The sequence below is a fragment of the Taudactylus pleione genome, unplaced genomic scaffold, assembly GCF_031769625.1.
Source record: "Taudactylus pleione unplaced genomic scaffold, aTauple2 ptg000454l, whole genome shotgun sequence".
Classification (NCBI taxonomy): Eukaryota; Metazoa; Chordata; class Amphibia; order Anura; family Myobatrachidae; genus Taudactylus; species Taudactylus pleione.
In genome coordinates, this window is record NW_028284856.1 from 3496755 (window position 1) to 3509406 (window position 12652).

The 12652-nt window shown below is 37.1% G+C and overlaps 5 non-coding genes across 5 annotated transcripts; all 5 read left to right on the forward strand.

Moving 5' to 3' along the window:
• The first annotated feature begins 1765 nt into the window (after positions 1-1765).
• On the forward strand, positions 1766-1838 carry TRNAK-UUU (transfer RNA lysine (anticodon UUU)). Its single transcript has one exon. It is a non-coding gene; the product is annotated as a tRNA-Lys (tRNA).
• A 1277-nt stretch (positions 1839-3115) lies between these two features.
• On the forward strand, positions 3116-3188 carry TRNAK-UUU (transfer RNA lysine (anticodon UUU)). Its single transcript has one exon. It is a non-coding gene; the product is annotated as a tRNA-Lys (tRNA).
• Positions 3189-5497: 2309 nt separating this feature from the next.
• Positions 5498-5570, forward strand: TRNAK-UUU (transfer RNA lysine (anticodon UUU)). Its single transcript has one exon. It is a non-coding gene; the product is annotated as a tRNA-Lys (tRNA).
• A 3684-nt stretch (positions 5571-9254) lies between these two features.
• On the forward strand, positions 9255-9327 carry TRNAK-UUU (transfer RNA lysine (anticodon UUU)). Its single transcript has one exon. It is a non-coding gene; the product is annotated as a tRNA-Lys (tRNA).
• Positions 9328-10604: 1277 nt separating this feature from the next.
• TRNAK-UUU (transfer RNA lysine (anticodon UUU)) lies at positions 10605-10677 on the forward strand. The gene has a single exon. It is a non-coding gene; the product is annotated as a tRNA-Lys (tRNA).
• The last annotated feature ends 1975 nt before the right edge of the window (positions 10678-12652 follow it).

Below are 12652 nucleotides of genomic sequence, written 5' to 3' on the forward strand. Positions count from 1 at the left end.
GACTTGTTTTTTGTATTACGAACTTTCTGCATTTTTGCGACCTATCACAGAAGAGCCTGGATAGCTCAGTCGGTAGAGCATCAGACTTTTAATCTGAGGGTCCAGGGTTCAAGGGTCTGTTCGGGCGAGTGTCTTTTAAGCAATGTGTCATTTTGTGAAATGGAACATAGTGCAGAGTGGGAAAATCACAAACTGTTTAAGAATGTACACCTTCAACCAAGAGGCAAATTAAATGTATTTCACCAATAGACACTAAATGTCAAGCTATTCATATCATACTTTTAGTGATAGAGAGATTTTCCTACTTTAGTAATTGCACAGTAGTTGTAACCATTTAAATTTACTTGGTTTTAGTATTACGAACTTTCTATAGGTTTGCGACAAACTCCAGAAGAGCCTGGAGTCGGTAAAACATCAGAACTAATCTGAGGGTCCAGGGTTCAAGTCCCTGTTCGGGCGAGTGTCTTTTAAGCAATGTGTCGTTTTTGTGAAATGGAACATAGTGCAGAGTGGGAAAATCACAAACTGTTTAAGAATGTACACCTTCAACCAAGAGGCAAATTAAATGTATTTCATCAAGAGACACTAAATGTCAAGCTTTTCAGTTCATACTTTTAGTGATAGAGAGATTTTCCTACTTTAGTAATTGCACAGTAACTAGTAGTTGTCATCATTTGAAATGACTTGTTTTTTGTATTACGAACTTTCAGCATTTTTGCGGCCTATCACAGAAAAGCCTGAATAGCTCAGTCGGTAGAGCATCAGACTTTTAATCAGAGGGTCCAGGGTTCAAGTCCCTGTTCGGGTAAGTGTCTTTTAAGCAATGTGTCGTTTTTGTGAAATGGAACATAGTGCAGAGTGGGAAAATCACAAACTGTTTAAGAATGTACACCTTCAACCAAGAGGCAAATTAAATGTATTTCATCAAGAGACACTAAATGTCAAGCTTTTCAGTTCATACTTTTAGTGATAGAGAGATTTTCCTACTTTAGTAATTGCACAGTAAGTAGTAGTTGTCATCATTTGAAATGACTTGTTTTTTGTATTACGAACTTTCAGCATTTTTGCGACCTATCACAGAAGAGCCTGGATAGCTCAGTCGGTAGAGCATCAGACTTTTAATCTGAGGGTCCAGGGTTCAAGGGTCTGTTCGGGCGAGTGTCTTTTAAGCAATGTGTCATTTTGTGAAATGGAACATAGTGCAGAGTGGGAAAATCACAAACTGTTTAAGAATGTACACCTTCAACCAAGAGGCAAATTAAATGTATTTCACCAATAGACACTAAATGTCAAGCTATTCATATCATACTTTTAGTGATAGAGAGATTTTCCTACTTTAGTAATTGCACAGTAGTTGTCACCATTTGAATTTACTTGGTTTTAGTATTACGAACTTTCTATAGGTTTGCGACAAACTCCAGAAGAGCCTGGAGTCGGTAAAACATCAGAACTAATCTGAGGGTCCAGGGTTCAAGTCCCTGTTCGGGCGAGTGTCTTTTAAGCAATGTGTCGTTTTTGTGAAATGGAACATAGTGCAGAGTGGGAAAATCACAAACTGTTTAAGAATGTACACCTTCAACCAAGAGGCAAATTAAATGTATTTCATCAAGAGACACTAAATGTCAAGCTTTTCAGTTCATACTTTTAGTGATAGAGAGATTTTCCTACTTTAGTAATTGCACAGTAACTAGTAGTTGTCATCATTTGAAATGACTTGTTTTTTGTATTACGAACTTTCAGCATTTTTGCGACCTATCACAGAAGAACCTGGATAGCTCAGTCGGTAGAGCATCAGACTTTTAATCTGAGGGTCCAGGGTTCAAGTCCCTGTTCGGGTGAGTGTCTTTTAAGCAATGTTTCAATTTGTGAAATGGAACATAGTGCAGAGTGGGAAAATCACAAACTGTTTAAGAATGTACACCTTCAACCAAGAGGCAAATTAAATGTATTTCATCAATAGACACTAAATGTCAAGCTATTCATATCATACTTTTAGTGATAGAGAGACTTTCCTACTTTAGTAATTCCACAGTAGTTGTCACCATTTGAATTTACTTGTTTTAGTATTACGAACTTTCTATAGGTTTGCGACAGACTCCAGAAGAGCCTGGAGTCGGTAAAACATCAGAACTTTAATCTGAGGGTCAAGGGTTCAAGTCCCTGTTCGGGCAAGTGTCTTTTAAGCAATGTGTCGTTTTTGTGAAATGGAACATAGTGCAGAGTGGAAAAATCACAAACTGTTTAAGAATGTACACCTTCAACCAAGAGGCAAATTAAATGTATTTCACCAATAGACACTAAATGTCAAGCTATTCATATCATACTTTTAGTGATAGAGAGACTTTCCTACTTTAGTAATTGCACAGTAGTTGTTACCATTTGAATTTACTTGTTTTAGTATTACGAACTTTCTATAGGTTTGCGACAGACTCCAGAAGAGCCTGGAGTCGGTAAAACATCAGAACTTTAATCTGAGGGTCAAGGGTTCAAGTTCCTGTTCGGGCGAGTGTCTTTTAAGCAATGTGTCATTTTGTGAAATGGAACATAGTGCAGAGTGGGAAAATCACAAACTGTTTAAGAATGTACACCTTCAACCAAGAGGCAAATTAAATGTATTTCACCAATAGACACTAAATGTCAAGCTATTCATATCATACTTTTAGTGATAGAGAGATTTTCCTACTTTAGTAATTGCACAGTAGTTGTCACCATTTGAATTTACTTGGTTTTAGTATTACAAACTTTCTATAGGTTTGCGACAAACTCCAGAAGAGCCTGGAGTCGGAAAAACATCAGAACTTTAATCTGAGGGTCCAGGGTTCAAGTCCCTGTTCGGGCGAGTGTCTTTTAAGCAATGTGTCGTTTTTGTGAAATGGAACATAGTGCAGAGTGGTAAAATCACAAACTGTTTAAGAATGTACACCTTCAACCAAGAGGCAAATTAAATGTATTTCATCAATAGACACTAAATGTCAAGCTATTCAGATAATACTTTTAGTGATAGAGAGATTTTCCAACTTTAGTAATTGCACAGTAACTAGTAGTTGTCATCATTTGATATGACTTGCTTTTTGTATTACAAACTTTCTGCATTTTTGCGACCTATCACCGAAGAGCCTGGATAGCTCAGTCGGTAGAGCTTCAGACTTTTAATCTGAGGGTTCAGGGTTCAAGTCCCTGTTTGGGCGAGTGTCTTTTAAGCAATGTGTCGTTTTTGTGAAATGGAACATAGTGCAGAGTGGGAAAATCACAAACTGTTTAAGAATGTACACCTTCAACCAAGAGGCAAATTAAATGTATTTCATCAATAGACACTAAATGTCAAGCTATTCATATCATACTTTTAGTGATAGAGAGACTTTCCTACTTTAGTAATTCCACAGTAGTTGTCACCATTTGAATTTACTTGTTTTAGTATTACGAACTTTCTATAGGTTTGCGACAGACTCCAGAAGAGCCTGGAGTCGGTAAAACATCAGAACTTTAATCTGAGGGTCAAGGGTTCAAGTTCCTGTTCGGGCAAGTGTCTTTTAAGCAATGTGTCGTTTTTGTGAAATGGAACATAGTGCAGAGTGGGAAAATCACAAACTGTTTAAGAATGTACACCTTCAACCAAGAGGCAAATTAAATGTATTTCATCAAGAGACACTAAATGTCAAGCTTTTCAGTTCATACTTTTAGTGATAGAGAGATTTTCCTACTTTAGTAATTGCACAGTAACTAGTAGTTGTCATCATTTGAAATGACTTGTTTTTTGTATTACGAACTTTCTGCATTTTTGCGACCTATCACAGAAGAGCCTGGATAGCTCAGTCGGTAGAGCATCTGACTTTTAATCTGAGGGTCCAGGGTTCAAGGGTCTGTTCGGGCGAGTATCTTTTAAGCAATGTGTCATTTTGTGAAATGGAACATAGTGCAGAGTGGGAAAATCACAAACTGTTTAAGAATGTACACCTTCAACCAAGAGGCAAATTAAATGTATTTCATCAAGAGACACTAAATGTCAAGCTATTCATATCATACTTTTAGTGATAGAGAGACTTTCCTACTTTAGTAATTGCACAGTAGTTGTCACCATTTGAATGTACTTGTTTTAGTATTACGAACTTTCTATAGGTTTGCAACAGACTCCAGAAGAGCCTGGAGTCGGTAAAACATCAGAACTTTAATCTGAGGGTCCAGGGTTCAAGTCCCTGTTCGGGCGAGTGTCTTTTAAGCAATGTGTCGTTTTTGTGAAATGGAACATAGTGCAGAGTGGGAAAATCACAAACTGTTTAAGAATGTACACCTTCAACCAAGAGGCAAATTAAATGTATTTCATCAAGAGACACTAAATGTCAAGCTATTCTGATCATACTTTTAGTGATAGAGAGATTTTCCTACTTTAGTAATTGCACAGTAACTAGTAGTTGTCATCATTTGAAATGACTTGTTTTTTGTATTACGAACTTTCTGCATTTTTGCGACCTATCACAGAAGAGCCTGGATAGCTCAGTCGGTAGAGCATCTGACTTTTAATCTGAGGGTCCAGGGTTCAAGGGTCTGTTCGGGCGAGTGTCTTTTAAGCAATGTGTCATTTTGTGAAATGGAACATAGTGCAGAGTGGGAAAATCACAAACTGTTTAAGAATGTACACCTTCAACCAAGAGGCAAATTAAATGTATTTCATCAATAGACACTAAATGTCAAGCTATTCATATCATACTTTTAGTGATAGAGAGACTTTCCTACTTTAGTAATTGCACAGTAGTTGTCACCATTTGAATTTACTTGTTTTAGTATTACGAACTTTCTATAGGTTTGCAACAGACTCCAGAAGAGCCTGGAGTCGGTAAAACATCAGAACTTTAATCTGAGGGTCCAGGGTTCAAGTCCCTGTTCGGGCGAGTGTCTTTTAAGCAATGTGTCGTTTTTGTGAAATGGAACATAGTGCAGAGTGGGAAAATCACAAACTGTTTAAGAATGTACACCTTCAACCAAGAGGCAAATTAAATGTATTTCATCAATAGACACTAAATGTCAAGCTATTCATATCATACTTTTAGTGATAGAGAGACTTTCCTACTTTAGTAATTGCACAGTAGTTGTCACCATTTGAATTTACTTGTTTTAGTATTACGAACTTTCTATAGGTTTGCGACAGACTCCAGAAGAGCCTGGAGTCGGTAAAACATCAGAACTTTAATCTGAGGGTCCAGGGTTCAAGTCCCTGTTCGGGCGAGTGTCTTTTAAGCAATGTGTCGTTTTTGTGAAATGGAACATAGTGCAGAGTGGGAAAATCACAAACTGTTTAAGAATGTACACCTTCAACCAAGAGGCAAATTAAATGTATTTCATCAATAGACACTAAATGTCAAGCTATTCAGATAATACTTTTAGTGATAGAGAGATTTTCCAACTTTGGGTAATTGCACAGTAACTAGTAGTTGTCATCATTTGATATGACTTGTTTTTTGTATTACGAACTTTCTGCATTTTTGCGACCTATCACAGAAGAGCCTGGATAGCTCAGTCGGTAGAGCATCAGACTTTTAATCTGAGGGTACAGGGTTCAAGTCCCTGTTTGGGCGAGTGTCTTTTAAGCAACATATCATTTTGTGAAATGGAACATATTGCAGAGTGGGAAAATCACAAACTGTTTAAGAATGTACACCTTCAACCAAGAGGCACATTAAATGTATTTCATCAATAGACACTAAATGTCAAGCTATTCAGATCATACTTTTAGTGATAGAGAGATTTTCCTACTTTAGTAATTGCACAGTAGTTGTCACCATTTGAATTTACTTGGTTTTAGTATTATGAACTTTCTATAGGTCTGCGACAGACTCCAGAAGAGCCTGGAGTCGGTAAAACATCAGAACTTTAATCTGAGGGTCCAGGGTTCAAGTCCCTGTTCGGGCGAGTGTCTTTTAAGCAATGTGTGTTTTTGTGAAATGGAACATAGTGCAGAGTGGGAAAATCACAAACTGTTTAAGAATGTACACCTTCAACCAAGAGGCAAATTAAATGTATTTCATCAAGAGACACTAAATGTCAAGCTTTTCAGTTCATACTTTTAGTGATAGAGAGATTTTCCTACTTTAGTAATTGCACAGTAACTACTAGTTGTCATCATTTGAAATGACTTGTTTTTTGTATTACGAACTTTTTGCATTTTTGCGACCTATCACAGAAGAGCCTGGATAGCTCAGTCGGTAGAGCATCAGACTTTTAATCTGAGGGTCCAGGGTTCAAGGGTCTGTTCGGGCGAGTGTCTTTTAAGCAATGTGTCATTTTGTGAAATGGAACATAGTGCAGAGTGGGAAAATCACAAACTGTTTAAGAATGTACACCTTCAACCAAGAGGCAAATTAAATGTATTTCATCAATAGACACTAAATGTCAAGCTATTCATATCATACTTTTAGTGATAGAGAGACTTTCCTACTTTAGTAATTGCACAGTAGTTGTCACCATTTGAATTTACTTGTTTTAGTATTACGAACTTTCTATAGGTTTGCGACAGACTCCAGAAGAGCCTGGAGTCGGTAAAACATCAGAACTTTAATCTGAGGGTCCAGGGTTCAAGTCCCTGTTCGGGCGAGTGTCTTTTAAGCAATGTGTCGTTTTTGTGAAATGGAACATAGTGCAGAGTGGGAAAATCACAAACTGTTTAAGAATGTACACCTTCAACCAAGAGGCAAATTAAATGTATTTCATCAATAGACACTAAATGTCAAGCTATTCAGATAATACTTTTAGTGATAGAGAGATTTTCCAACTTTAGTAATTGCACAGTAACTAGTAGTTGTCATCATTTGATATGACTTGTTTTTTGTATTATGAACTTTCTGCATTTTTGCGACCTATCACAGAAGATCCTGGATAGCTCAGTCGGTAGAGCATCAGACTTTTAATCTGAGGGTCAAGGGTTCAAGTCCCTGTTTGGGCGAGTGTCTTTTAAGCAACGTATCATTTTGTGAAATGGAACATATTGCAGAGTGGGAAAATCACAAACTGTTTAAGAATGTACACCTTCAACCAAGAGGCAAATTAAATGTATTTCATCAATAGACACTAAATGTCAAGCTATTCAGATCATACTTTTAGTGATAGAGAGATTTTCCTACTTTAGTAATTGCACAGTAGTTGTCACCATTTGAATTTACTTGGTTTTAGTATTATGAACTTTCTATAGGTCTGCGACAGACTCCAGAAGAGCCTGGAGTCGGTAAAACATCAGAACTTTAATCTGAGGGTCCAGGGTTCAAGTCCCTGTTCGGGCGAGTGTCTTTTAAGCAATGTGTGTTTTTGTGAAATGGAACATAGTGCAGAGTGGGAAAATCACAAACTGTTTAAGAATGTACACCTTCAACCAAGAGGCAAATTAAATGTATTTCATCAAGAGACACTAAATGTCAAGCTTTTCAGTTCATACTTTTAGTGATAGAGAGATTTTCCTACTTTAGTAATTGCACAGTAACTACTAGTTGTCATCATTTGAAATGACTTGTTTTTTGTATTACGAACTTTCTGCATTTTTGCGACCTATCACAGAAGAGCCTGGATAGCTCAGTCGGTAGAGCATCAGACTTTTAATCTGAGGGTCCAGGGTTCAAGGGTCTGTTCGGGCGAGTGTCTTTTAAGCAATGTGTCATTTTGTGAAATGGAACATAGTGCAGAGTGGGAAAATCACAAACTGTTTAAGAATGTACACCTTCAACCAAGAGGCAAATTAAATGTATTTCACCAATAGACACTAAATGTCAAGCTATTCATATCATACTTTTAGTGATAGAGAGATTTTCCTACTTTAGTAATTGCACAGTAGTTGTAACCATTTAAATTTACTTGGTTTTAGTATTACGAACTTTCTATAGGTTTGCGACAAACTCCAGAAGAGCCTGGAGTCGGTAAAACATCAGAACTAATCTGAGGGTCCAGGGTTCAAGTCCCTGTTCGGGCGAGTGTCTTTTAAGCAATGTGTCGTTTTTGTGAAATGGAACATAGTGCAGAGTGGGAAAATCACAAACTGTTTAAGAATGTACACCTTCAACCAAGAGGCAAATTAAATGTATTTCATCAAGAGACACTAAATGTCAAGCTTTTCAGTTCATACTTTTAGTGATAGAGAGATTTTCCTACTTTAGTAATTGCACAGTAACTAGTAGTTGTCATCATTTGAAATGACTTGTTTTTTGTATTACGAACTTTCAGCATTTTTGCGGCCTATCACAGAAAAGCCTGAATAGCTCAGTCGGTAGAGCATCAGACTTTTAATCAGAGGGTCCAGGGTTCAAGTCCCTGTTCGGGTAAGTGTCTTTTAAGCAATGTGTCGTTTTTGTGAAATGGAACATAGTGCAGAGTGGGAAAATCACAAACTGTTTAAGAATGTACACCTTCAACCAAGAGGCAAATTAAATGTATTTCATCAAGAGACACTAAATGTCAAGCTTTTCAGTTCATACTTTTAGTGATAGAGAGATTTTCCTACTTTAGTAATTGCACAGTAAGTAGTAGTTGTCATCATTTGAAATGACTTGTTTTTTGTATTACGAACTTTCAGCATTTTTGCGACCTATCACAGAAGAGCCTGGATAGCTCAGTCGGTAGAGCATCAGACTTTTAATCTGAGGGTCCAGGGTTCAAGGGTCTGTTCGGGCGAGTGTCTTTTAAGCAATGTGTCATTTTGTGAAATGGAACATAGTGCAGAGTGGGAAAATCACAAACTGTTTAAGAATGTACACCTTCAACCAAGAGGCAAATTAAATGTATTTCACCAATAGACACTAAATGTCAAGCTATTCATATCATACTTTTAGTGATAGAGAGATTTTCCTACTTTAGTAATTGCACAGTAGTTGTCACCATTTGAATTTACTTGGTTTTAGTATTACGAACTTTCTATAGGTTTGCGACAAACTCCAGAAGAGCCTGGAGTCGGTAAAACATCAGAACTAATCTGAGGGTCCAGGGTTCAAGTCCCTGTTCGGGCGAGTGTCTTTTAAGCAATGTGTCGTTTTTGTGAAATGGAACATAGTGCAGAGTGGGAAAATCACAAACTGTTTAAGAATGTACACCTTCAACCAAGAGGCAAATTAAATGTATTTCATCAAGAGACACTAAATGTCAAGCTTTTCAGTTCATACTTTTAGTGATAGAGAGATTTTCCTACTTTAGTAATTGCACAGTAACTAGTAGTTGTCATCATTTGAAATGACTTGTTTTTTGTATTACGAACTTTCAGCATTTTTGCGACCTATCACAGAAGAACCTGGATAGCTCAGTCGGTAGAGCATCAGACTTTTAATCTGAGGGTCCAGGGTTCAAGTCCCTGTTCGGGTGAGTGTCTTTTAAGCAATGTTTCAATTTGTGAAATGGAACATAGTGCAGAGTGGGAAAATCACAAACTGTTTAAGAATGTACACCTTCAACCAAGAGGCAAATTAAATGTATTTCATCAATAGACACTAAATGTCAAGCTATTCATATCATACTTTTAGTGATAGAGAGACTTTCCTACTTTAGTAATTCCACAGTAGTTGTCACCATTTGAATTTACTTGTTTTAGTATTACGAACTTTCTATAGGTTTGCGACAGACTCCAGAAGAGCCTGGAGTCGGTAAAACATCAGAACTTTAATCTGAGGGTCAAGGGTTCAAGTCCCTGTTCGGGCAAGTGTCTTTTAAGCAATGTGTCGTTTTTGTGAAATGGAACATAGTGCAGAGTGGAAAAATCACAAACTGTTTAAGAATGTACACCTTCAACCAAGAGGCAAATTAAATGTATTTCACCAATAGACACTAAATGTCAAGCTATTCATATCATACTTTTAGTGATAGAGAGACTTTCCTACTTTAGTAATTGCACAGTAGTTGTTACCATTTGAATTTACTTGTTTTAGTATTACGAACTTTCTATAGGTTTGCGACAGACTCCAGAAGAGCCTGGAGTCGGTAAAACATCAGAACTTTAATCTGAGGGTCAAGGGTTCAAGTTCCTGTTCGGGCGAGTGTCTTTTAAGCAATGTGTCATTTTGTGAAATGGAACATAGTGCAGAGTGGGAAAATCACAAACTGTTTAAGAATGTACACCTTCAACCAAGAGGCAAATTAAATGTATTTCACCAATAGACACTAAATGTCAAGCTATTCATATCATACTTTTAGTGATAGAGAGATTTTCCTACTTTAGTAATTGCACAGTAGTTGTCACCATTTGAATTTACTTGGTTTTAGTATTACAAACTTTCTATAGGTTTGCGACAAACTCCAGAAGAGCCTGGAGTCGGAAAAACATCAGAACTTTAATCTGAGGGTCCAGGGTTCAAGTCCCTGTTCGGGCGAGTGTCTTTTAAGCAATGTGTCGTTTTTGTGAAATGGAACATAGTGCAGAGTGGTAAAATCACAAACTGTTTAAGAATGTACACCTTCAACCAAGAGGCAAATTAAATGTATTTCATCAATAGACACTAAATGTCAAGCTATTCAGATAATACTTTTAGTGATAGAGAGATTTTCCAACTTTAGTAATTGCACAGTAACTAGTAGTTGTCATCATTTGATATGACTTGCTTTTTGTATTACAAACTTTCTGCATTTTTGCGACCTATCACCGAAGAGCCTGGATAGCTCAGTCGGTAGAGCTTCAGACTTTTAATCTGAGGGTTCAGGGTTCAAGTCCCTGTTTGGGCGAGTGTCTTTTAAGCAATGTGTCGTTTTTGTGAAATGGAACATAGTGCAGAGTGGGAAAATCACAAACTGTTTAAGAATGTACACCTTCAACCAAGAGGCAAATTAAATGTATTTCATCAATAGACACTAAATGTCAAGCTATTCATATCATACTTTTAGTGATAGAGAGACTTTCCTACTTTAGTAATTCCACAGTAGTTGTCACCATTTGAATTTACTTGTTTTAGTATTACGAACTTTCTATAGGTTTGCGACAGACTCCAGAAGAGCCTGGAGTCGGTAAAACATCAGAACTTTAATCTGAGGGTCAAGGGTTCAAGTTCCTGTTCGGGCAAGTGTCTTTTAAGCAATGTGTCGTTTTTGTGAAATGGAACATAGTGCAGAGTGGGAAAATCACAAACTGTTTAAGAATGTACACCTTCAACCAAGAGGCAAATTAAATGTATTTCATCAAGAGACACTAAATGTCAAGCTTTTCAGTTCATACTTTTAGTGATAGAGAGATTTTCCTACTTTAGTAATTGCACAGTAACTAGTAGTTGTCATCATTTGAAATGACTTGTTTTTTGTATTACGAACTTTCTGCATTTTTGCGACCTATCACAGAAGAGCCTGGATAGCTCAGTCGGTAGAGCATCTGACTTTTAATCTGAGGGTCCAGGGTTCAAGGGTCTGTTCGGGCGAGTGTCTTTTAAGCAATGTGTCATTTTGTGAAATGGAACATAGTGCAGAGTGGGAAAATCACAAACTGTTTAAGAATGTACACCTTCAACCAAGAGGCAAATTAAATGTATTTCATCAATAGACACTAAATGTCAAGCTATTCATATCATACTTTTAGTGATAGAGAGACTTTCCTACTTTAGTAATTGCACAGTAGTTGTCACCATTTGAATTTACTTGTTTTAGTATTACGAACTTTCTATAGGTTTGCGACAGACTCCAGAAGAGCCTGGAGTCGGTAAAACATCAGAACTTTAATCTGAGGGTCCAGGGTTCAAGTCCCTGTTCGGGCGAGTGTTTTTTAAGCAATGTGTCGTTTTTGTGAAATGGAACATAGTGCAGAGTGGAAAAATCACAAACTGTTTAAGAATGTACACCTTCAACCAAGAGGCAAATTAAATGTATTTCACCAATAGACACTAAATGTCAAGCTATTCATATCATACTTTTAGTGATAGAGAGACTTTCCTACTTTAGTAATTGCACAGTAGTTGTTACCATTTGAATTTACTTGTTTTAGTATTACGAACTTTCTATAGGTTTGCGACAGACTCCAGAAGAGCCTGGAGTTGGTAAAACATCAGAACTTTAATCTGAGGGTCAAGGGTTCAAGTTCCTGTTCGGGCGAGTGTCTTTTAAGCAATGTGTCATTTTGTGAAATGGAACATAGTGCAGAGTGGGAAAATCACAAACTGTTTAAGAATGTACACCTTCAACCAAGAGGCAAATTAAATGTATTTCACCAATAGACACTAAATGTCAAGCTATTCATATCATACTTTTAGTGATAGAGAGATTTTCCTACTTTAGTAATTGCACAGTAGTTGTCACCATTTGAATTTACTTGGTTTTAGTATTACAAACTTTCTATAGGTTTGCGACAAACTCCAGAAGAGCCTGGAGTCGGAAAAACATCAGAACTTTAATCTGAGGGTCCAGGGTTCAAGTCCCTGTTCGGGCGAGTGTCTTTTAAGCAATGTGTCGTTTTTGTGAAATGGAACATAGTGCAGAGTGGTAAAATCACAAACTGTTTAAGAATGTACACCTTCAACCAAGAGGCAAATTAAATGTATTTCATCAATAGACACTAAATGTCAAGCTATTCAGATAATACTTTTAGTGATAGAGAGATTTTCCAACTTTAGTAATTGCACAGTAACTAGTAGTTGTCATCATTTGATATGACTTGCTTTTTGTATTACGAACTTTCTGCATTTTTGCGACCTATCACCGAAGAGCCTGGATAGCTCAG